The following is a 25,365-nucleotide window of genomic DNA, read 5'->3' on the forward strand; positions in this document are numbered from 1 at the left end:
TAAATAGCAAAATTGGAGAATGAAGAGAGCTTGGCCATGAATGGATAAGAGATGGCATTATCAGTACTACTGACATCCAAAACGGCAATAGTGATAGCCAACGTGTGTGTGTGTGTGTGTGTGTGTGTGTGTGTGTGTGTGTGTGTGTGTGTGTGTGTGTGTGTGTGTGTGCACATGCGTGCACACATTACATTTCATTTAAGTTATCTAAGAGGCCTTGAAGAGCACAAAGACTGTCTGATGTTTTTCCATTTATCACACTCACTCCCTATTCTGTTGCACCTAGGAGCAAATCCAAAATGTCTTGCAATGCAGAAATATACTGTGCATTCAGCATTGCTGGGATACATTGAACATAGAATATTACTGCAGAGTACAGGCCCTTTGGCCCTTGATGTTGTGCCGACCTTAATATTCTTACCAAAAAAAGACTAAACCCTTCCTACCTTATAACCCTCTATTTTTCTTTCATAATAGGTATGGAAAGTATGATTTATGTTTGCATATCCATCTTCTGAGCCTTCAATATGAAAATCATGGAAATTACTTAACCAGTTCTGCCACACTCAATGGTATATTGATAAGCAAGATGTATCAACACAAAATTAGGTCATGAAGGAAAGAAAAAGAATGGAAGAAACACTTTGTGCATGGGAGATTGAGTGGAGAGAGAATTTTTTTTTTGGGCCAAAGGCTTTTCTGCATTCGTTTTTTTTAAATTTGGGTTTGCAGTATTGCAGGCTTTCACAAACAGTCTATTTTTCTGCACTCTCCCTCCTGGTAAAGGGAGCAGTGGCCAAGTGGTGTGGCACCTGCCTGCCATGATGTGGAACCACTCAAATAACAAAAGAAAATGTTAGCAGGTCAGGGAGCATCTGAAGAAAGTAAATGGAATTAAAGGTGTTAGATGTTTTACCTTCCTCCACCACTAAACCCCTCCCCCAATACAAACGAGGTCAGTTTACAAGATAAAAATTTTATAAAACTCAAACCTAACTACAACTCAGTTCATTTCAAATTGAGGTTAGAATAGAGGGTTGTGCTCGCTTCGGCAGCACATATACTAAAATTGGAACGATACAGAGAAGATTAGCATGGCCCCTGCGCAAGGATGACACGCAAATTCGTGAAGCGTTCCATATTTTTTAAAAATAAAAAAGAAGAAGAATAGAGGGTTGGGCTGTATCGAGAGGCGCTAGGATTGGACAGATGATGGAGAGGGGGCAGGAGGGGTTGGTGACGTGGTGTGGGCAACAAATATGTGGCAGAAAGCCAGTTGTCTATTTAAGTATTATAAAGCGGCCCTGAGCCTCAGATTTTAACTCTCTGTCAGGTTTAACTGCAGCTTTCTGGATATGTTAGCCTCAGAAAATTAAACCAATCTATTACCCTCCCAACCCACAACTCCAGGAATACCATTCCCACCACAAAATGGTCAGAACTTTCCCAACAATATGCCTTGGCCTGTGAATCAGCTTGGCTTGTGAGAAATGTATTGATGATCATAAAAACACAGATAGTTAAGTTGAAACGAATGTGAGAAATCTCAGTCATCTGACCATCATTCCAATGCAGATCTTACAAACTTATCCCATTGAATATCAAGCCCTAAGTTTGAGGTCATTGGCATTCTACTAGAACTGGAGTTCTTTCATCCCACAAGTCGGTGACACATGGAGAGAAAAATTGGAAGGAATCTAGCAATCAACATGTGAGTATTTCTTGATTTTCCAAACAAAACTTTTACCTACTTTTCTGTTCTGATTAAACATTGGATAAATAATCACCATTTGTTCTTCTGTCTTTTCAGTCTTTGGCTTGGCTTCGCGGACGAAGATTTATGGAGGGGGTAAAAAGTCCACGTCAGCTGCAGGCTCTTTTGTGGCTGACAAGTCCGATGCGGGACAGGCAGACACGGTTGCAGCGGTTGCAGGGGAAAATTGGTTGGTTGGGGTTGGGTGTTGGGTTTTTCCTCCTTTGCCTTTTGTCAGTGAGGTGGGCGTGGGGTGAGGTTCTTCTGTATGGCCTGTCATAATGACTAAAGGCCAATCAGGCAGTTTGAGGTAGCAGCAAACAATACCCGCCAGAGAGCACAGGCTGGTGGCTCACACCAGGAGGCTGCACTCAAGAGACATGGTTTGTAAGCTGACATGACCCGTAAGATGTTCTCATATGAATCAGCCAATTCGGGTATGACATGACCCGTAAGATGTTCTCATATGAATCAGCCAATTCGGGTATGACATGACCCGTAAGATGTTCTCATATGAATCAGCCAATTCGGGTATGACATGACCCGTAAGATGTTCTCATATGAATCAGCCAATTCGGGTATGACATGACCCGTAAGATGTTCTCATATGAATCAGCCAATTCGGGTATGACATGACCCGTAAGATGTTCTCATATGAATCAGCCAATTCGGGTATGACATGACCCGTAAGATGTTCTCATATGAATCAGCCAATTCGGGTATGACATGACCCGTAAGATGTTCTCATATGAATCAGCCAATTCGGGTATGACATGACCCGTAAGATGTTCTCATATGAATCAGCCAATTCGGGTATGACATGACCCGTAAGATGTTCTCATATGAATCAGCCAATTCGGGTATGACATGACCCGTAAGATGTTCTCATATGAATCAGCCAATTCGGGTATGGTATGCTAATTGGCCTACACCAAACCAGGCTTGAGGTAGCTTCAGCTACCTTATTTTGCACCAAAATGAGATCAAGGAAGTTCCATACCTGTATAATGCTGTTACTCACCTCAGCTAATCTGACAGCATCTCCCAAACCAAGAAAGACTGGTGCCTGGGAGGTCTACTTACTTCATGCATCCTTCCAAGTCACACATCATCCTGTCTTTAAAATGCATCACAATTCTGTCTTCATCACTGAGTCTGAATTCTGGAACTCCGTGTCCAACAGCACTACAGGGGCTCCTGCGCCAACAAGGACTGCAGCAGTTCAAAGGCCAGCTTACTCCCACTGTCTCAAAGACCATTTTTGATGGGTGATAAATGCTGACCTTTCCAGAGATCCCCACATCCTGAAATTGGAATAAATGGAGAAAAAAAACTAGCCACACTCAAAACAAGATTGTCTGCACCTTCAACAAGCTGACCTAGCAAAGTCTATTGCTTTGTGTTGTTGCAGTCAAAGCGTGATGCTGAGTATTAAATACAATAATAGTCAAAACCTGATCACAAATCCTGTGTGGTGGTAGGAATGATCTTTAAAAGATTAAATTAAGGCTAGCCAATGAACCAAATGTGTAAGGGGAAAGTGTGCATGGGAGGAGGAGCTCAGCTAAAACTCACCAACATAATTATTCCACTTCTCTGAAATGTAGTCCCCTGGGGCCCAGGTCACCAAATTAAGCCCAATTGGGCACACGATATCACATGCCCAATTCCATGGCCAACTGCAGTTTGCAGCAAATGAGTTCACAAAATTTGGCCTATCATATTCTTTTAGGCATAAGGTGACAAATTCATAACTTAACGTAAATAATGGTTAAAACTTAAATTTAAATTTAGTTAAATTTAACTTAAATTTAGGCATACAGCATGGCCCATGAGTCCATGCCACCCCAATACCCCAATTGATCTATATCCCAGGTATGTTATGAATGGTGGAAGGAGCACCCAGAGGAAACCCATGCAGACTCGGGGAAAACATACAGACAGCGTAGGATTCAAACCCCATTCCCGATCACTGGCACTGGAACAGCGTTGCGCTAACCGCTATGCCAACCGTGTCACCCTTCATTTCTACACATCAGTCAGCACACAAGTGAAGTACTCGTAACTGCTTTTCTGGCTATTATACTACGTTATTATATTACGTTAATAACACATCTAAATGTTGTTACGAACAGTAGGTGTAGCATAAGTCTGGCTCCCTAATAACAGTGCCAGGACAATTTTGCAGTGGGAGCAGAAGCAGTAATGTGGAAAGTGATGTAGCATTGTAGTCCTGACAATCCAGTATGTGCTAGCTTCAGGGGAGGCTTGGCGAGAGAATGGAAATTACCATTACTGCCTTGCCTTGTTATTCAACATCTTGCATATCTATATGGCACAGCAATTATATATTACCACCGTTTTGGCCAAAAATGTCCTGAGGGATGAATAAGATTACACAGTCACAACAGCTCCTAATCATGGGCTCACTTTTTAATATTCTTCCAAGAGAATTAAACTGCAACTCTTCATCTTTATTTAACAGAGAAGGTCATTTTCACTTGGATGATAGTGCAAAAAACACACAATAATGGCCCTGCCACCAGTAAAATACTTCTGATTCAATGGAAATTGGACACCCAAGCGGATTTAAATTGGTGGCAGTCAAAATTATCCCTGCAGCCCTTTCAGCCAAGTTTTCATTATTTTAGGAAAAAAATGTACAAAAATTTTAAATGCAGCAGGTTAAAGCCAAGTGCAGTTTAGTTACCCAACAGCATTATACAGGTGTGCCCCACTTTATGGAACTGAAACCTTTCGTAAGCCGAAATGGTGTAAAGTGAAAACCCATTCACTACAATTGAAGGCTATTTTTTGCAGAAGTGAAAATCCATTCAAATCCTTTCGTAAAAGCGAACATGGCTTTCTTCATAAAAATTAATTTTTGTATTCGTAAAATGGGATATACTTGTATTTCCACCGTTAAGGGTGTTGCATCTCATTGGCAACAACAGCATTTATTTCTTGAATGGCTCGTGTCATTCCTTAGAAATTGAATATAATCCCACAGCCCCATTAGAAAGAGACTTTCAAGATATGATGGATTAGATCCAGCAACTTGAAAGAACACAGCAAAAATATAACAGAGAATCTTAACACTGGAATCTTTAGCATATGGGGAGTTTTGTAGATTTAAACCAAAAACCATCAGCAGGATTTAGGGTGACACTATTGAACTATCTGCCACTAACGTGATGAATATTCAATTAAACCATTATTTTAGAGGTGTCTAAAAATTTAAGAAAAACTATTACAACTGACTCTGACTGTTTTTGTATTTAAATCCTTTATTTATATCACAAAAAACTTGTAATCTTTATTGTTCAATGAAAAGTCTTTAAGTAATGTTCGAAGTGGTTGATTCTTAATAACAAAATACTGGTATTAAAGTTAATGTGACTTAATGATATTTCATGTCATTCACTGATATTTAATGTCTTAATGATGCATAATAATGTTCAACAATCTTTAATGTTCTTTAATGATGATTAAAGGTTACTTAAACATTGTTCAATGTTATTCAACTATGTTCAACGTGGCTTAAATGTGGTTCATCTATCTTCAACTCATTTTAACCTTCAAAGTATAAGATATCTCTCAGATTTTTATCAAACAAGGGAAAAACCAGATTGGACCAAGAGAGAGCTAGATAAAATAGGGTAAAAGGTACCAGAACATATACTTTATAAGTGGGATGAAAAACTGGTGCAATATAGAAGTTCACTCAACATATGGAAGAAGATTCAGGTAGAAAGTAAAAAAAACAAATTACCAACTACCAAAATTATTATTGACGCAAAATCAACTAATCCCTTTCGTAATAGATAATCTTTCCTTTAGAGAATGGGATAGAAAAGGAATTAAAAGAATAGAAAATTGTTTTTTGGGAAATATCATTTGAACAAATGAAGTGCAAATATGGAATAACTCAAGTTACAATGTTTGCATACCACCAACTGAAAACCTACTTAAAGGACAAATTGGGAAGCAGACTGAGATTACCAGAAGGAAGCAGCTTTGAATATGTGATTACAGAAACAACGATAATAAAAAGATTTATAACAAACATGTACATCAAGCTGCAAGAGAAAGAAAATGATGAGATAAGTTATAAACCCAAACAAAAGTGAGAAAAAGATCTAATCATAAAGATAAAAAATGAAATATGGGAAAAGTTATGCTCTGGAACTATGAGAAATATAATAAATACAAGGTTACACATGATACAATATAATTGGTTACACAGGCTATATAATCACTCCCCAAAAAGTTAAATAAATGGAATCCAACATTATCAGATAGATGTTTTCACTGTCAGAAGGAAATGGGAACAACAGTACATGCAATTTGGGCATGTGAGAAAGTGAAAAAATTTTGGGAAGATCTAAATCAGGTATTAAATAAAATCACAAAAAGCAACATACCAAAAAATCCAGAGATCTTTCTTCTAAGTAATATAAGAAGTAAAGAATTAGGCCTCAAACTGGATGAAGCTCAAAAAAGATTTATTATGATAGCCTTAGCTGTAGCAAAAAAATGTATATTGTCAACTTGGAAATCAGAAGAGAGCCTGAGAGTACAGCAATTGTACATAGAAACGAATAAATGTATTCCATTGGAAAAAAATAACATATAATTAAAAAAATAAAGTTACATTATTTGAACAAATTTGGGAACCCTACATGGAACACAACAGAGAGGGCCTACCGCGGACCTCCACCCCCTAAAATGATAGAATGAGAAGAAGACGAAATGAACTGATCCAGTGTGTAAAAGTAAATGACACAATTTTCTTGTTTATTTACAGTGTGTGATGATATTGTTTAATGGGTTTATTGTATTGTATATGTTGAACGTTTAATGGCTTTGGAGGGGCTGGGAAAGAGGGAGAGGGGAAAAAAGGGGAGAAAATGCCACTATGTATATTCAAGAGGGAAATGTTTGTGTGTATTTTGATTACTATGGTTCACAGTGTGAAAAATTTTAAAAACTTTTTTAAAAGTATCAAATTCTATAACCCAAAATGTTTATTTAAAAAGAAAACAATTAACTATAAAAGTTTGGAAGTCATGTGACAGCAGTATAAAACTTTAGTTGGGTCACATTTAGATAATAATAATGGTAATGCCAATGAGTTTATTATTGCACACACAAGTTTAATGTTTATATTGTTACAAGATCAAACCAGCAAACACAAAGAAGGCATATCACACAGGGGTAAAGATGAACAATTACTTTATCAACAAAAATTCACCTTCAAACTTTAATTCAAAATCCCTCCTTTTATAACAATGCCCACTGGTTACTATGCAAATTTCTATAACAGTATAAAACTAATAAATTCCCCAGCCTAAATATAACATATGTAATTAAAGTCTAAGTTATATTTCTAACCAGCCCACAGAAAAACTTAGACACAAAACAAACACAAAACACACAAGACTCACAAAACTTCGATCTCATCCGAAGCAAAGATCATAAACAAAATTCAGTTTGTTTGGTAAATTGAAGGCAAAAGATCTGAGAGAGAGAGCACAAAATTTGAAGTTGTCTTCTTGTGTTGCTTGCAGAGAGAGGAACAATGGCTTGGTCCAGATCCTTCTGGCTGCCTTCAGAATGTTCAACCCTTTTAAAATGCCCAACATTCTAAACTGCCTCCCAGACAATGACTCTGCTTGGGCCTCCTTCCACTTCACAGCCACACCCAGTGGTGGTTTGCCTTCCAAGTCCAGAAATTTCTAGATCATCTTCTGCACAAGCCCAGTCTGTCTCCCACTCTCTCAGCAGTCCACCTTCACCTTGGTTCTCTAAGGCAAATTGTTACTTTCACACACAACACATAGGCCAATACACAACACAGAACTCTGTAACAATATGCACCAAAATTCTTATTTGCTGCAGCCAAATATGTACTTTGTTAAAATAACTTCAACATTAATTGACTGTTTGGAAAGAGATAATAAATAGAGAAGATAGATATAAATAATATTCACAGTATACAGTTATACAAAAACAAAGCGCTGTTTTAATCATGCAGACAGGTCTTTTTGTAGTAAGAAGAGGCTTAAGACCCTGATAGTTATTGGAAAAATAACTGTTCTTGAATCTAGACTTCTGCTGCTGGATTTCAGATTCTGTACCTTCTTCCTAAAGTAGTAATGAGCAGAGGTTGCTACCAGGGTTACTGGGATCCTTCATGATGCAGGCTGCCTTCTCGAGGCAGCGCCTCACATACATGTCTTCAATATTGTGTGTGCAGTTCTGGTCGCTGCTTTACAGGAAGGATTATGGAGGCTATGGAGAAGGGGAAGAAGAGGTTCACCAGGATATTGCCTAGATTAGGAAGTATTAGCTACAAGGAGAGGATCGATAAACTTGTTTTTCTATGGGGCATCAAAGGCTGAGGGAAAGCTTTTTATATAGAAGTATATAAAATTATGATGAAGATAGTCTTTTAACCAAGGCGGAAATGACATATACAAGAGCATAGCTTAAAGTTTAAAGGAGATGTGCAAGGCAGGTGTTTTACATGAAGACTGGCAGCGACCTAGAATGTGCTGCTGGGGGTGGGGGAGAGGGTGCAGGGAGGGTTAATAGATGCAGATGCAATTCTGATTAGAAGGCATTTAAACAGTCAAGTTTATTATCATCTGGTTGCACAAGTACAACCCAACGAAACAGTTTTCTCTGGTCCTCAATGCAGAACATGCAGACACACAACCAGACATAACACACATACAAACAATACATATGCAGGACAAGTATTCCTATATACATATAATAAATAAAAATTGAAAAAGCAGGGAAGGGAGGCATAGGGATCATGCAGAAACAGATGGGATTATGGTCAGCAAAGATACTGTGGGCTGATGGTCTTGTCCTTATGCTGAACTGTTCTGCGTTCTATAAATGAGCAGTGCTGAGATGTCATCTCAGCCCAAAATAAAATCATCTATCGATTGTCAGGGAATAGAAAAATTGGCTTTGCTGCCAAGGTTGTCTCCAAAAAATATGAAAAGTCCACAGAAGCTTCTCAATGAAATGATACCATTGAAAGCATTAGTTTGAGCAAGTTTTATGGCTCAGACCTAATGCCATCAGCACCTTCAAAAGTCAAATGACTTGTCCAGGAAAGGCATCATTGATAGACTGCTTTCCTCAATGCTAGAATAACTTTATTAAGTCCCAGCTGGGGATTGGAGAGGTGGGATTGGAGGGCAGACAACCATGATTCATGCTAAAGGGCTGAAAACCTAGTTAGGCCAGTCAGTTGTAAGAGGACATCTCCTGAGGGATGCTGAAATAACATCAATTACAGAGGCTGAAGAGAATCTAGAATGTGTTCATTCCAGTCCAGAAGTGTTAAATTGGCTGTAAAACATCCAAATATACACATTTGGAGCAGGAATAGGCCATTCATCCCCTTGAGGTAGCTCCAACATTTAATAAGATGCTGGTTGATCTGACTGTGACCTCACATCTGCAATTCATTCTTTCACCCCTTTGTTTATTATCAACTACAAAGGACCTGTTTCCACCATTTTTTGAGAAACTGGGTTCCAAATAGTTACAATCATAAGAGAGAAAAAATTCAGCTAATCTCTGATGTAAAAAGGCAACCACCTATTTTTTTTAACTATTTTGGTCTTTCATTCTAGTTCTGCCTATAAAAATAGACACCCTCCATACATTTATCGTGTCAAGACCTTTCATGATTAGGTTTCAATCAGGTACCCTTTCACTCTGCAAAACTCCAGTGGATGCAAACCTAATACAGGTAACTGCCCAACTAGTGACCTATGCAACTTATGTCCATCCACACATATGACCAAAAATTTGTTTAAAAATATAAAGAAAAAGTATAAAATTTATGCAGTTAATTTTGCATTTGACAAAATATAACAAGGATATGTAAGAGCCAAAATGTGCATACTTACCTTGTTAGTCGGCGTCCCTGGGTCCATAGGCTGAGCGCAACCATCTTGATTCCTGTGTAGATGTGCAAGTCTTTGGATGGCACATGTGTGGTTTGTGTATTGGAGTTCGGTTGGTGCATGAACAAGAGTTAAGGGCATGAATTCAATATTGTATGACCAACCGAACTCCAATACACAAACCCACCGCATTTGCACCAACCAAAGACTCGCGCATGTACACAGGAATCAAGATGTCCTCGCCCAGCCTGCAGACCCCAGGATGCCAACTAACAATGTAAGTACGCAATTCCGACATATGTCTATTCCGAGATACAACTGATCCTTTAGTCCAAATTACGGTTGTAAATTGGGGAATACCTGTATGACATATGATAACCACATTGAAATGACCTGAGTTTGCTGAAATGTGTTTAATAAATGTATTACTTTTATCTTTTTATTCTTTCTATGTTCCCCTTTTAAAGAAATATTAACAAATGAGATGTATGAAATAGGCAAAATGAAAAATATCCAAATTAGAGGATAAAATATGGATGGAAATTAATCATAGTTTGAAAGCTTTCCTCTGGTAGCTTGGAGTTGGATGATATTTGTATAGAGTATAACAGAAAACACACATCAAGTGACAGAAGCAAGCAGGCTTCATCTGAACGATAAGTTACTTTGACATTAAGTACAACGCCAACCGTAGAAGAATGATCAAAATAATGAGAAAAGAAGTAAATGCAGAAGGGATTCCATCTGTGCTTGAACTTGCAAACTGGCTCCCTTCTTACCAGCTGGCTAAGATGCAACAGTGGAGAAAGCTACGGATATCTTAGCTTTTGCCCACCCATCGTCTCTCCCAATACCTAGCCTTCTCAGTCTCGGATAATACAAAGGGGAAATAATAGAGTGAAAATACACTGAGAAAGCATCCCTCAAAAAAACCTACTCCAACCTTCAGCTGTTACTGCTGGTAATAACTGTAAGAATCACCTAATAAATTTGAAAGGCTGTTTTCTTGCTGTTGTATTTGGTTAAATCTCTTCACATAAAGAAGGGGATTATTTGTTCTTTCTGGAAATGAAAATGAAAGCAGTCCTTCAACTAAATAAAACACAGACCATTCAAAAAAGCAATAAAACAAATGTGGCCTAAACCTCCCCAGTCTGGTCAAGCAGTAGAATAGAGCAAAATATCACTGGAACTAAAAGTTTTTATGAGAGTGCATTCATAAGCCACGATTCAAATGTCATGCATGTTTCCTTAATCCCAATAGCCGTGAAAGTGTTGTCTCAATAAGGCAGCTGTATTAGCTGCAATCGAAAAGTTTTAGGCTTGACACAAACTGGCTTTACTAAGAGAGGATCATGAGCTAGACAGCTGCACTGTGAATACCCTGAGAGGGATTCATGGCTTGATCCACTCCAGAGGATCAACTGTTTTTTCTCGCCACCTTTCTATTCAAATGTTTAATGCAGAAAAGAGCAGCAAAATGGTACAAGTTTAAAGAGCATGCAAGCAAATTGACAACAATAGAGGGGACAAAGGAGTTCAAACGATTGAAGTTAATCTCCAAGAGTTTGGTAATAAATTCAGTAAAGCTGTGTGAAAATTTGGATTGACCTCTCCCTCTTGAGAGTTTGAATGTCCAGGTTTAGCATTTGAAAAATCGAAGAGAAATGCATGTTTCGTCAGTTCCGATACTCTGAAAGAATAATGTAAGGAGAAATACCTTTATGAAGTGAAGGTTAGCATTGGGGTCCAGGATGAATCTGCTTTGTTCACAATGTCATTGAGTCATATATCACCTCTTTTTGAGGCCAAAAGTGCCTCGAGTAGCTATTTTTGTCTTTGCTAGTGCCTATTTTTGCTACATCGGAGATTTACATTTGCACATTGTATGGTCAGTTTGTTCTTCAACAATATCCTTTCCTTTGGGTTTTTATTTTTCCTGGCTACCAGAAAGCTGGAAGTATTCTCCAGTCAAGTGACTTCTTTAGTTTCTTTAAGTAATTTTTGCCGAGGTTTGTTCTTGCCCTTTTGCTGAATTACTTTATCGAGGTAACCGCAAAATACTTACAATTATTGCTGTTGAATGCAGCTCATTGACTCTTTTCTCATATCATGTTCCCTTTCCAAGTGGATGATGCAATCTGGATGTAAAAAACAAAAGTAAATCACAAAATTCTGTAGCCACCTTGGCTAGAGTGAAAAACACACAATACTGGAGAACCTCAACAGGTCAAAACAGTATCCTTTATGGAGGTAACAAAGGTAAAGATACATAACTGATGTTTTGGGTTTGAGCCTTTCATCAAAGTATGAGAAAATGCTGGCAAGCATCTGAACAAAAGAGTAGGGTGGGTGGCAAAGGCAGGAGATGATAGGTGGAGAGAGGAGGGAGGGGACAGCAGCAATGAAGGGGAGGAGGAATTGGAAAAACAGGAAAAGGGGGAGGAGAAACAGAAGGCAATCTGGTATAGTAGAAGGCAGGGAAGTCAATGTTAATGCCATCTGGCTGGAGGATGGCCAGTTGTAAAATAAGGTGCGGATGAAGCAATCTGGATGCATATTTCACCAAACCCATTATTAATATGAAAGCAAAATATTGTGAATGCAAGGAAACAGAAAACAGAAGGAGTCTGAAATTATCAGCAAGTGAGACTGCACCTGTGGAGTTTGAAACAAAGAAACATTTTAAGTTGATCCAATCAACCTCACTTCTGATGTGAGGTTAATAAACTAATTGATAAACTGTTCCTCTCTCTGCAAACTCTGAGATGTTTCAACATTTTCAATCCTGAGAGTGAATCATTTGTGTAGTACAATAAATTTTCTCTGCTTTCAACCATTATTGTAAGATGTTTGAAGTGTTCCAGTCAAATGGCAGCAATATTTATTCAGTGAGATTGTGGAAGGGTGGAAAGCCTCAGCATCATAGAATTTAAACCATATGTCCAGGAGAGGTCAAATAGCAGAGAAATGTGGTCATGCATAAAACAGGAAGGAGACATCCTGATGAGTAGAGGTATTAGAGATATACAAGGTAGAGCTCTCCACTGGCCACCGAGACAGAAATCTCTTGGTGCCTGCCCCATTGACCACCGCCAGTGGGCTGATATCGCCTCAAACCGTGCATCTTGGCGCCTCACAGTTCGGCGGGCAGCAACCTCCTTTGAAGAAGACTGCAGAGCTCACCTCACTGACAAAAGACAAAGGAGGAAAAACCCAACACCCAACCCCAACCCACCAATTTTCCCCTGCAACCACTGCAACCGTGCCTGCCTGTCCCGCATCGGACTTGTCAGCCACAAACGAGCCTGCAGCTGACGTGGACATTACCCCTCCATAAACCTTTGCCCGCGAAGCCAAGCCAAAGAAGAAGAAGAAGGTGGTCACTTAGTGCCAACAATCACCTATGAGGTCTTCAACAAGGTCTTTAAAAGGGCATTTTCATCCAGTGCTTTCAGATATTCTCAAGAGTTACAAGTATGGAATCACAGGAAATTATTGAAAATTATATTTGACAGAAATTTATAAATTATATTCTGCAAGATCATTTACTGTACAGACAGCAAATGAGAAAGTTCAGGCAAAATTTTTCATGCGGCACCAGCTAGGAAATGCTTCTTAAAAAGCAAATTTGCTGAGGCCACCATTTCAAGGTGTAAGTAGGAAACACTACATGAATGCTATTGGTGTTATGGCAAGCTTCTTTGTGGATTGGTCATCTGGATACATGTTAATAAGTTTGATGGAAAGCCATTCTTATTGGTTGCATCACTGCTACACAGGACAGGAAGGGCTACAGAGGGCTGTAAATATGGCCAGAGACAGCACAGTCATTAGTCGTCACTCCATAAAGAGTACCTTTAAGAAGGAGTGTCTCAAGAAAACAGCCTCTATCATCAACAGCCCTCACCACCCAGGCCATGCCTTTTTCTCACTGCTACCATCAGGAAGACGGTACAGGAGCCTAAAGATACACACTCAATGTTACAAATACAGCTACTTCTCCTCTGTCATCATCAAATTTCTGAACTAAAAATTAACCTATGGACACCGCCTCACTTTTTCAGAAGCTGGTGGAGAAGCTGTCCTTGCTGGGATTCAACCCCCCTCTCTATAACTGGATCCTGGACTTCCTAACGGAAAGACCACAGTCTATCAGAATCAGTAGCAGAACATACTGAGCACTAGCACACCTCAGGGTTGTGTTCAGCCCACTCCTGCTCACACTACTGACCCACGACTGCATCACCAGATCCAGCTCCAACAGTGTAATCAAGTTTGCAGATGAAACAGTAACAACGATGAGTCGCACGACAGAGAAGAGGTGGAAAATCTCTTGGTATAGTGCAACAGTAACAAGCTGAGTCTCAACGTGTACGAGGACCAGGAATGACCACCCTCTACTACACATCAACAACTTTGTAGTAGAGAGAGTGGAGAGTACCAAGTTCCTTGGCATTCACTTAACTAGTATCCTATTGTGGACGCTCAACATCTCCTGACTTGGCAGGATGGTGCAACAGCAACTACACTTACTGAAAAGACTGAAGCAGGCAAAGCTACCAGCCACCACTATGTCAACCTTCTACAGGTGCTCTATCGAGAGCGTCTTGGCTAGCTGCATCACAGTGTGACACAGTGGCTACAGAGAAATGGATCAGAGGTCAATCCACGGGACCATAAGAGTGACAGAGAGGAGCTCTGGAGTCTCCCTCACCCCCAATGATATTACCTACCGGGATCATTGACTGATGAGGGCACGCAAAATCATTGAGGATCCCTTCTGCCCTACATCTTTCAGCTGCTTCCATCGGGAAAGAGAAACAGGAGGATCAGATCCAGCACCACCAGGCTGAGGAACAGCTTCTGCCCACGGGCAGTGAGAATGCTGAACGACTAAAGGAATTGCTCACACTAACCACCTGAGACTCTCATATTCATGAAACAATATTTATTTATTTGTATATATGAATACTTGTCCTCGATACAAAATATATACTGTTTATATGCGTGTAATATCTGGTTGTGTGTCTATGTGTTTTGTATCGGGTCGTACTTGATGACAATAAACTTAACTTGACTTTCTCTTTTTTGTACTAATTAATCATCTTTTTTAAATCTTGTCTTTACAGAATTTATAGCAATTTTGCATCTGTTATACATAATATTGTTGCTGCAGAACAAATTTTGTGACACATGCTCATGACAATAAACCTGATTCTGATGACAGTCTTGTTGTAGGTATTACAATAGCCATCCATTCTCAGTTAATATAGCCTAATGCCACCAATGTCATGTTGTTCTGAAGTGCTGGACCAGAAGTGTGTAAGATTCACAATTACAATAATGTCCAGCTACCTCAGATATAGGAGATGACAGGTTACCCTATGAACACTATAAATGGAAAATGCAAATGTCAAATGGAATTTATTACCCAAACAAAAGAATGATATAGAAAATATAGTTAAAGCAACCCTACTGTTAGAGAACATTATTTAAGCTTGTGTACTGATACTGCATTGTCATTTTGTCTTAGTGAAAGGAATTTTTTTTTGAAAATACCTCAACAATTTTCTCTTGAGGCAGAACAGAATATTGCCACCCATCCACACAGAAGCAACTTTCCAAGGAATTGGGACAATAGACAGTTGGGAGGGATGTGAGTAGTTATGAGGTGTGCACCATTGATCATGCACATCGGTTGAACTAAATTAGATTGAGAGAATGTGTTTAAGAGGATCCTACTGTTTCACAATGAAGAGATCCAGGAACCAATCACGCTTTGGAATTAATTTCACATCTAAAACATCACTGGCTTGAGAGATGCCAGTCTATAGCAACAGAGCAGAGACAAATGCTGCAGTTCCAATGAAATAAACAGGGAAAATGAAAAACCAATGCCTCTCACACCAATAATCTGAGACAATACAGTCTGGAATTTATTTGGACAGTTTGAGAGAGTTCACTCACAGGGGTTAAAATATGACAACTATGTCATTGCAAATATACACAGATGGAAGCCAATAGGCCGAGCATGGAGAGTAATAGAGAGGTTATTTCAATGGTGCTGGCATAGATGATAAAGTTATGAAGGCTGACAATGTGTAGGTTTTGGAGAAGAGCTTATTATCCACAAAGCTTTTGCTGTTTATAGAGTTACTCTATTGTGTGAATCAAGCACAGATTGAAAAGTAATTTTTGACTTCTAATGAGAGGTCTTTGATCTGAAATATTATCTCTGTTTCTCTCCACACAGAGCTATGCCTCACACAACCACAGACTGAGTGAGGTGCATTAAAAGAAGATTGTTTCGTGATATGAATGGTCATTCAACAAACCTGGAGATAAACCATACTAGATTTGAATATTATGATTAAAAAAGAACATATCCAGAGAGCAATAAAATTTGCCAGTGGGCAGTGCAGAAAGCAGAAAATCAGAGGAGATGGGCTTGTGAAATTTCTTCCCTGCCATTATCAGATGCCATAATCATGATACCTTTACTCTGTTCTAACTGATATCTCTGTAGTACTATCAATTAGACCCGACAGACCAGAATTCAAGATTAATAGGCTTTAATCACTATAAATTTACAGGTATATCTTACATGCTGTTGCATGATTCCAAGGCAGTACTGAGGGAGGGGATTGGGCAATACCGTCTTTATTATGAATCAGGAAGGGGAAGGAGATACAGTAGCGGGGCGGACCAACCAGCACAATGCATGTTTTACAGTGTTCCACCATATTCACCCCTTCTTTTGAAACAGTCAGGCAGGGTGAAGTGTCAGAGTCCATTCAGAGCCTATTTACAGGTTCAGCCTGTCTGATGGTTTCGTCCATTGAACTGACTGTTGCAGTGCCAGCTGTAGTGTTGCTGAAGGCTCCTTGGCAGTGCTTTGTGTGACGGGCTGCAATTGGAATGGCTGAACAGAATCAGTTGGAGCTGCATCGGGGGAGGGGGCAGTGCAATGGGGTTGGATCCTCGACCCTGTCTCTGGTAGACATGGGGAAAGGGAGGGGGGGCTGCTGATCGATCAGCCGTGTTCAGTTCCATGAGCACCTCCAATGCGGGGGCTCCTGCATATGCCAGGTCCCAAACCATATAAACCATATAACCATATAACCACTTACAGCACAGAACAGGCCAGTTCGGCCCTACTAGTCCATGCCGCAGCAAATCCCCACCCTCCTAGTCCCACTGACCAGCACCCGGTCCATACCCCTCTAGTCCCCTCCTATCCATGTAACGATCCAGTCTTTCCTTAAATGTAACCAATGATCCCGCTTCGACCACGTCTGCCGGAAGCTCATTCCACATCCCCACCACCCTCTGCGTCAAGAAATTTCCCCTCATGTTCCCCTTATAATTTTCCCCCTTCAATCTTAAACCATGTCCTCTAGTTTGAATATCCCCCTTTCTTAATTGAAAAAGCCTATCCACATTTACTCTGTCTGTCCCTTTTAAAATCTTAAACACCTCTATCAAGTCCCCTCTCAATCTTCTACGCTCCAGAGAAAAAAGCCCCAGTCTGCACAACCTTTCCCTGTAACTCAGACCCTGAAATCCTGTCGACATTCTCGTAAACCTTCTCTGCACTCTATTTTGTTTAGATCTTTCCTATAATTTGGTGACCAAAACTGTACACAGTATTCCAAATTTGGCCTCACCAATGCCTTGTACAATTTCATCCTAACCTCCCTACTCTTGAATTCAATACTCCGATTTATGAAGGCCAACATTCCAAATGCCTTCTTCACCACACCATCTACCTGAGTATCAGCCTTGAGGGTACTATTTACCATAACTCCTAAATCCCTTTGTTGTTCTGCACTCCTCAATTGTCTACCATTCAATGTATATGACCTATTTAAATTTGCCTTTTCAAAATGTAGCACCTCACATTTATCTGTATTAAATTCCATCAGCCATTTCTCAGCCCACACCTCTAGCCTTCCTAAATCACCTTTTAATCTACGGTAATCTACCTCACTGTCCACAACACCACCAATCTTTGTGTCATCCGCAAACTTGCTTATCCAATTCTCCACCCCTACATCCAAATCGTTAATATAAATAACAAATAATAGTGGACCCAGGACCGAACCCTGAGGAACTCCACTGGTCACCGGCCTCCAATTGGACAAACAATTTTCTACCACTACTCTCTGACACCTCCCATCCAACCACTGCTGAATCCATTTCACTACCTCCTTATTTATACCTAATGCCTCCACCTTTTTTCCTAACCTCCTGTGGGGAACTTTGTCAAAAGCTTTACTAAAGTCCAAATAGACAACATCCACAGCTTTCCCTTCATCAACCTTTTTTGTAACCCCCTTGAAGAACTCAATCAGGTTTGTCAAGCATGATCTACCCCTGACAAAACCATGCTGATTACTCCCTATCAATCCCTGTACCTCCAAAAATTTGTAAATAGCATCCCTCAAAACACTTTCCATCAACTTGCCCACCACAGACGTCAGACTTACAGGCCTATAATTCCCAGGTTTGCATTTGGACCCTTTCTTAAACAGAGGAACCACATGCACCACCCTCCAATCCTTTGGTACCACCCCCGTGGTGTCTCTCCACCCATCCTGATATTGCACATACTGGGGGTTCACATGAAGGAGGTGGACCTTTTGACCAGTGAGGCTGCTTTGTGGGTTCTGGTATGTCTCTGGAGTAGCACAGGACTTGGGGTCATCAGTCAGATGGGTATTGTTGTCCTCGACATCGACCTCCTGGGGAAGGAGAATAATTTTTCATGCGGGGTCACATTTGTCACTGTACAGAGGAGGGACTTGGTGGCATGGAGCGCATCTGGTAGGACCTCTTGCCACTGGGAAACAGGCAGTCCTTTTGACTTGAGGGCCAGGTGGACTGTCCTTCAAATGGTGCTCTTGGGGGTTATACCTGGTGGTCCTGCTCATGGCTAAGCCAATGGCCAGCAAGTATTGGCACAACTCCTCGCTCATGAATGAGGACCCCCGGTCACTGTGGATGTAATTCGGGTAACTGAAGAGTGTGAAGAGGACTTAATGACAGTGACAGTGACCATAGTCATACCTGGGCAGGGGATGGCAATGGGAACCGAGAGTATTCATCAACAATCTTGAGAAAATATGCATTCCAGTTCGTGGAGAGGAGGGGACCCTTGAAGTTCATACTTAGACATTCGTAAGGTCAGGTGGCCTTGATCAGGTAAGCTTTCTCTGGCCGGTAGAAGTACAGCTTGCCCTCCGTGCAGACCAGGCAGCTGCGGGTCAGCTTCCTGATGTCCTCAACCGTATACAGTAGGTTGCGGGCTCTCACAAAGTGATGGAGCCTGATAACCCAGGGGTGACAGAAGCTGCTGTGTAGGGCTTAAAGGTGATCTGCTTGCACGTTGATGGAGGTACCCCAGGAGAGACTCGGGAGGCTCCTTGAGCTTCCTGAGCCAGTACAAGATCTCATAGTTGTAGGTGGACAATTCAATTCTCTACCTCAGGATCTTGTCATTCTTAATTTTTCCCTGCTGTTGGTTATTAAATATAAATGCGACTGCACATTAGTCAGTCAGCAGGGTGACATTTTGCCAGCTAGATAATACCTCCAGTGGTGCACAGCTTCCACTATGGCCTGGGCCTCTTTCTCAATGGCTGAGTGCAGGAGTTCGGGGCCCTGGAGGGGAAAGGCGAAAAATGCCACCAGCCTGCCCGCCTAGTTAAGTGTGGCAGTCAAGGCGGTCGAACACATCGCTCTCCACCTGGAATGAGATGGATTCATCGACAACATACATCGCTGCCTTGGCAATGTCGCCTTTGATGCGAGCGAAGGCTGCTTGGACTTCTGCCAACAGGGAAAAGGTAGCAGTTTTTATCAGGTTTGATTGCATAATTAGGGACCCATTTTGCATAGTATGAAAAGAACCTCAGGCACTTTTTCAGGGCATTAAGATTATGGGGGAGTGGCATCTCCAGCAGGAGCCGCATATGCTTAGGGTCAGGCCCAATGACTCCATTCTCCCCCATGCACACTAGTTTAGCCAGACCCGAAGTGTGGAACATCCATTTCTTCTGGTTATACGTGAGATTTAAGCCTTTAGCTGTCTGGAGGAATTTTTTCAGGTTAACATCATGATCCTACAGGTTATGGCCACAGATGATCACGCTGTCCAGGTAGGGAAATGTGGCTTTCAGTTGATGGTTATTCACCATTCAGTACATCTCCCTCTGGAAGACCAAAACCCCATTCGTGACTCCAAAGGGGACCCTGAGGAAATGGTAGAGGCAGCCGTCCACCTTGAACTCCATGTATGGACTGTTCTCTGGGCAGATTGGGAGCTGGTGATAGGCCAACTTGAGGTCGATGGTGGAGAAGACCCAGAATTGGGAAGTCTCAATCACCATGTCAGCTATGCAAGGAAGGGGGTAGGTGTCCAAGAGGGTTAACCAGTTGATGATCTGGCTGTAGTCTATGACCATCCTGTGCTTCTCTCCATTCTTTCCACCATTACCTGCTGTGATGGGTTGTGGTACAGCGAACAAACACAAAACTCGAGAAGACTGTACTACAGGCTTTAACCAGCTTAAAGTTGAACACCAGGTCTCTGTAGCCTCTGGTCGCACGTACCTGACTAATTTAGGAAGGGGCCAGCTCGAGCCTTTATATGGGCTGGTGATTGACCAGCCTCCCAGGTTGCTTACCTGCAGGTACAGTGGTTTCCCCTTGCAGTAGGCTGGCAGGACTGTGGCTATAGTAGTGGTTGTATCACCACACCTGTGCTCTCCAAGAGCTGGTGCTGGGGTCTATGATGCCTTCTGCCAAGAGTCGCTTAACTTCAGTCTTGATAAAGGGACTGTATCACCTGCTCTTAATTGCCACAGGCTTACAGTCAGGAGTAAGGATTTTGAACAAGGGGGGTGATGAGACCTGGAGGGTGGACAGAATGCAGGTCATGGGTAGTGGGCGGTGTTTGGGGAGGCGGGCGGGTGGTTTAAAAGTTGGTTATTACAGACCGTGAGGAGGGCTGGAGCCCATCATATTCCATCAGAACACTTTTAAGTTGGCACTGGAAGTCCAGCCCCAGTATGACCGGTGCACAGAGTTGTGGCATAAATAAGCAATTTAAAATTCTTGTACTTGGTGCCACCCATGGTTAGTGTAACTGTGCAGCTATCTCGGATTTCGGTCAAATAGGATTTGGAGGCCAACGAGATTTTACACTGGACTGGGGTCACTGTGAGGGAGCAGTGCTCAAAAGTGCCCGGGTGTATAAAGTTTTTGGTGCTTCTGGTGTCAAACAAGCACTTCAATGTCCATGGTGAACCTTGCTAATTGATGTGCGCTGCTCTGGTCCAGATCGATGTATGCCACTGTCAGTTTTTAGTCTGACTCTCTGCTACTGTATGTGTGCATCGGCGACCTCCAAGATGTCCACCCCAAAGATGGCTGCTCTCGTGTTTTGCATGTGGTCATCGCTGGAAGTGAAGCTGGAAGTGACATCGATCCTGGCCATTGCACCCAGGTTCCCACTGTACTGTTCTCCACAGCTGGAAGTGGAGCCAGAAAAGACATGGTCCAAGATGGCGATGGCTGCTATTCGCACGCAGCACTGCAAGGCATCCTTTTCTTCCGCAGCGGGAGCAGGTCCCACATCAGGCAGGGCAGTTCTTCTGCAGATGCTTTGCCTGGCCACAGTAATAGGATGTCGGATGCTCAGTGATAGCAGCCGCTGTTTGGGACCCTGGCATCCCAAGGCGCCCGTGCTCCCCATGTGACATCCACATTGCCAGAGAAATAAGCCTCCACGTTCTCCACTGCAAGGCATCTATAGTGCCTTGGCAAGATCGGCCACGTCCTACAGGGTCCGATCGCTCTTCTCCAAGAGCCTTTCTCTGAAATTATTAGACCTGAGACTGGCCACACAGGCATCCCTGATCAGCTGCTCCTGGTAGATGGCTGCTGTAACATTGGTGCAGGCACAAGCTCGCCCCAGCTCCCGCAAGGCCTGAATATATTCATCAATGGACTCCCCAGGTGCTTGTCAACGGATGCCAGGAGGTATCTGGCGTAGATGACATGCTTCAGGCCCAGGTACTGTTTTTGCAGGAGCCCCATAGCAGCTGAGTAATCTCATAGTCTCTAATCATCTGGAAAATGTGGTGGCCGACCTGTGCAAACAGCAGGAATCTCTTATTGACTTCTTCGTGTCGCCTCACAAAGGTGTTCAGCCAGTACAGCCACGGAGGCCTCTGGATTCTTAGAGTCAGTGTCCAGCTTCTCTGCTTGAATAGCCTTGCCCATGGCACATAGGTATAGCAAATAAATTGTAATGCTATCAATTAGACCCGACAGACCAGAAGTTGATATTAATAGCCTTTAATTGCTATAAACTTACAGGCATATCTTGCATGCTGTTGACCTAATTCCAAAGCAGTACTGAGGGAAGGGATTGGGTGGTGCTGCCTTTATCAGGAATCCTGAAGGGGGAGGAGTTACAATATCAGGGGCAGGTCAACCAGTATATTACTGTTCCACCACAATCTCTCTGTAACTCTGCACTCTGTACTTGCTGTGTTATGTATGGATTGGCTAGCTCAACTACTCAGAAAACAATTTCTAAATCTGCACCTCTGAACATGTGATAATAAACTTGAACTTGAATTCCAAAAGGACAAAAGGAGAAAAGGATGGTCTGATGTCCCCAGATACAAAGTGAAGATCAGCTTTACAAATAAAATGAAGCCGGTGGCATAAAAATGGCACAAATATTGTCTTAAGACATAACCCATTTACAAGTAAAAACACAATGCTGGAGAAACTCAGCAGGTCAGGCAGGTCCTTTATATAGAAAAGATAAAAATACATAACTGTTATTTCAGGCTTGAGCCCTTCATCAAGATATGGGAAAATGTCAGTAGGCATCCAAACAAAAGAGTAAGGGGTGGGGGAAAGGGGTGATCGCAAGGCAAGGGATGATAGGTGGAGAAGGGAGGGAGGGGACATCAGCGATCAAGGGGAGAAGGGATAGCTAGGTAAAGGGGGAGGGAAGGGGGGTGGAGAACTGGAAAGGGAAGAGGGAGGGGAAGAGGAGGCTGGTGAGGATGAGGGAGATCAATGGTTGTTACATCTGGGGGTAGAGGTGGGCCAAGGTAGATGAGCGGGAAATGGAGGAGATACGGATGAGGGCTGAGTTGATGGTGGTAGAGGGAAAGCTATGTTTGTGGAAGAAAGCCAACACATTATCCTCCAGAATTTCCGGCACTTACAATAGGATCCCACCATCAGTCACATCTTTCCCTTTCCTCCCCTCTCTGGCTTCTGTAGGGACCACTCCCTCCGAGACTCCCTCATTCACTCATCCTTCCCCACCAATCATCCCCTCCCGGCATCTTTCCCTGTGACCGCAGGAGATGCCACACTTGCGCCCACACCTCCTTCTTCTCCTCGGACCTATGCCCCAAACAGGCCTTTCAAGTGCTCTCTTTGTGGCCTTCTCTACATCGGAGAAACTAGGCACAAAATGGGAGATCGTTTCACTGACCACCTTCACTTCATCCCCAACAGTAACAGAGACCTTCCAGAAGCCATCCATTTCAGTTCTGTGTCACACTCCCACACTCATATGTCTGCCCATGGCCTTGTGCACTATGACCACCCGCAAACTGGAGGAACACCACCTGATTTTCCATCTGGGTACTTTCCAACCAGATGTCAATAACATCGACTTTTCTATTTTCTGCTAACCTGCTCTCCTCTTCCCCCTCCCCCTTCCCCCTCCAGTTCTCCTCCCTCCCTTCCCCTCCTTTCACCTAGCCATCCCTCCTTCCCTTGATTGCTGCTGTCCCCTCCCTCCCTTCTCCACCTCTTCCCCCACCTACTCTTTTGGTCGGATGCCTACCGAGATTTTCACATACCTTGATGAAGGGCTCACGTCCAAAATGTCAGTTATGTATTTTTACCTTTGCTATATAAAGGATTGGCCATCGCCAGTGGGCTGATATCGCCTCAAACCGTGCATCTTGGCGCCTCACAATTCGGCAGGCAGCAACCTCCTTTGAAGAAGACCGCAGAGCCCACCTCACTGACAAAAGAGAAAGGAGGAAAAACCCAACACCCAACCCCAACCCACCAATTTTCCCTTGCAACCGCTGCAACCGTGTCTGCCTGTCCCGCATCGGACTTGTCAGCCACAAACAAGCCTGCAGCTGACGTGGACATTACCCCTCCCTAAATCTTCGTCTGCGGAGCCAAGCCAAAGAAGAAAAGAAAAATAAAGGATACTGCTGAGTTTCTCCAGCTTTGTATTTTTACTTCAACCATGGTGTCTGCATATTTTCGTGTTTTACTAACCATTTACAAGAGTTGTGTCTGAATTTATGGTCCGTAAAAATGTACCAGACAAAGGATAATTTTAGTTTCTGCAATATTTGATAATTTGCACTAGAATGTATACATTTACATATTTGCAATAAACATCGTGCAATATTAACCTTGTTATCTTTGCCATTAGGTTGTTAGAGTCTGATTACAAGCCATGTTTGTAATTTGCTGAATTTTTAAAACAAAATTTTCAACAGTTTGCAACAGTTTCATGTTCTCTTCAAGCATGTCACTTAAATGTGAGGTTGTGTGAATTAACCCATTTCTTCCCATATTGCTGCTTCACCCAACCCCAACCAACCAATTTTCCCCTGCAACCGCTGCAACCGTGTCTGCCTGTCCCGCATCGGACTTGTCAGCCACAAACGAGCCTGCAGCTGACGTGGACATTTACCCCCTCCTTAAATCTTCGTCCGCGAAGCCAAGCCAAAGAATTTGCCCTCCTTTTGACTGTTGGAGAGTCCTTTAATATTTCATGTCTATGGAATACATACTGTATATCCAGCAACCTCTCTATATTATGTCAGAACATTGATATCCAGGTTGTTTTGGCATTTGGCATGTAACCATTTACAGTGAGATTTTTTGAGAGTTTTGGAACTCTTCTCAGTATCTTTCCAGTAATTCTATAAATATTGAGTTTCTGAAGCCAAGCTTCATCAGGTTCATTAGGTATGAAGGAAAATTACACTCTCAAAAATACCTTGTCAATCACACGTAACATACTGTTGATTTATCCAGAAATTAATAGTCATTCTGGAATGAGTTGCAGAGACTTTGACCTTATGAAGACAATAAAATGATTAAATCTATTGAACTGTTGTGCAGTTCTTTACAGTAGCAAGAAACATTACATGAACCATTTTTGCTGTGTTTCGCTTTGAATCAATTCTGATGTTTTGTTTAACCAGGAGGTAATGACTGATGATGAACATATCCTTTGTACATTTTAATTTGGGAAGGTGTGTGGTTGGGAGTGTTTTATTTCCTGACTTCAGTCAGAAAATAGAATGTGGAAGTTCCACTGGAGAACCAGTTGCAGTTCTGCTTCCCCAATAAAATCCTTGCCACTTTCAAGTGAAGGCAGACATCGATAAGGAAATTCACCACCATCTTCAATTGCCCAAAGGGCAATTGAAGTAAAGTTTATTTAATGATCAATATCTTAAACCTGGCACAATTCTCATATTCCACTGTGCAACAGTAACCCTGCTCTTTTATGTACTGCTGAAACCTGGACTATGTACAACAGACACCTCAAGCCACTGGAAAGATGCCACTAAAGTTGACTGAGCAAAATCCTCCAAC

The 25,365-nt window shown here is 41.9% G+C and overlaps 1 non-coding gene across 1 annotated transcript; it reads left to right on the forward strand.

Moving 5' to 3' along the window:
- Nucleotides 1-1,039: 1,039 nt before the first annotated feature.
- Nucleotides 1,040-1,146, forward strand: LOC138742159 (U6 spliceosomal RNA). Its single transcript, XR_011343952.1, has one exon. It is a non-coding gene; the product is annotated as a U6 spliceosomal RNA (small nuclear RNA).
- The last annotated feature ends 24,219 nt before the right edge of the window (nucleotides 1,147-25,365 follow it).

This window comes from Narcine bancroftii, chromosome 8 (genome assembly GCF_036971445.1).
Source record: "Narcine bancroftii isolate sNarBan1 chromosome 8, sNarBan1.hap1, whole genome shotgun sequence".
Lineage (NCBI taxonomy): Eukaryota > Metazoa > Chordata > Chondrichthyes > Torpediniformes > Narcinidae > Narcine > Narcine bancroftii.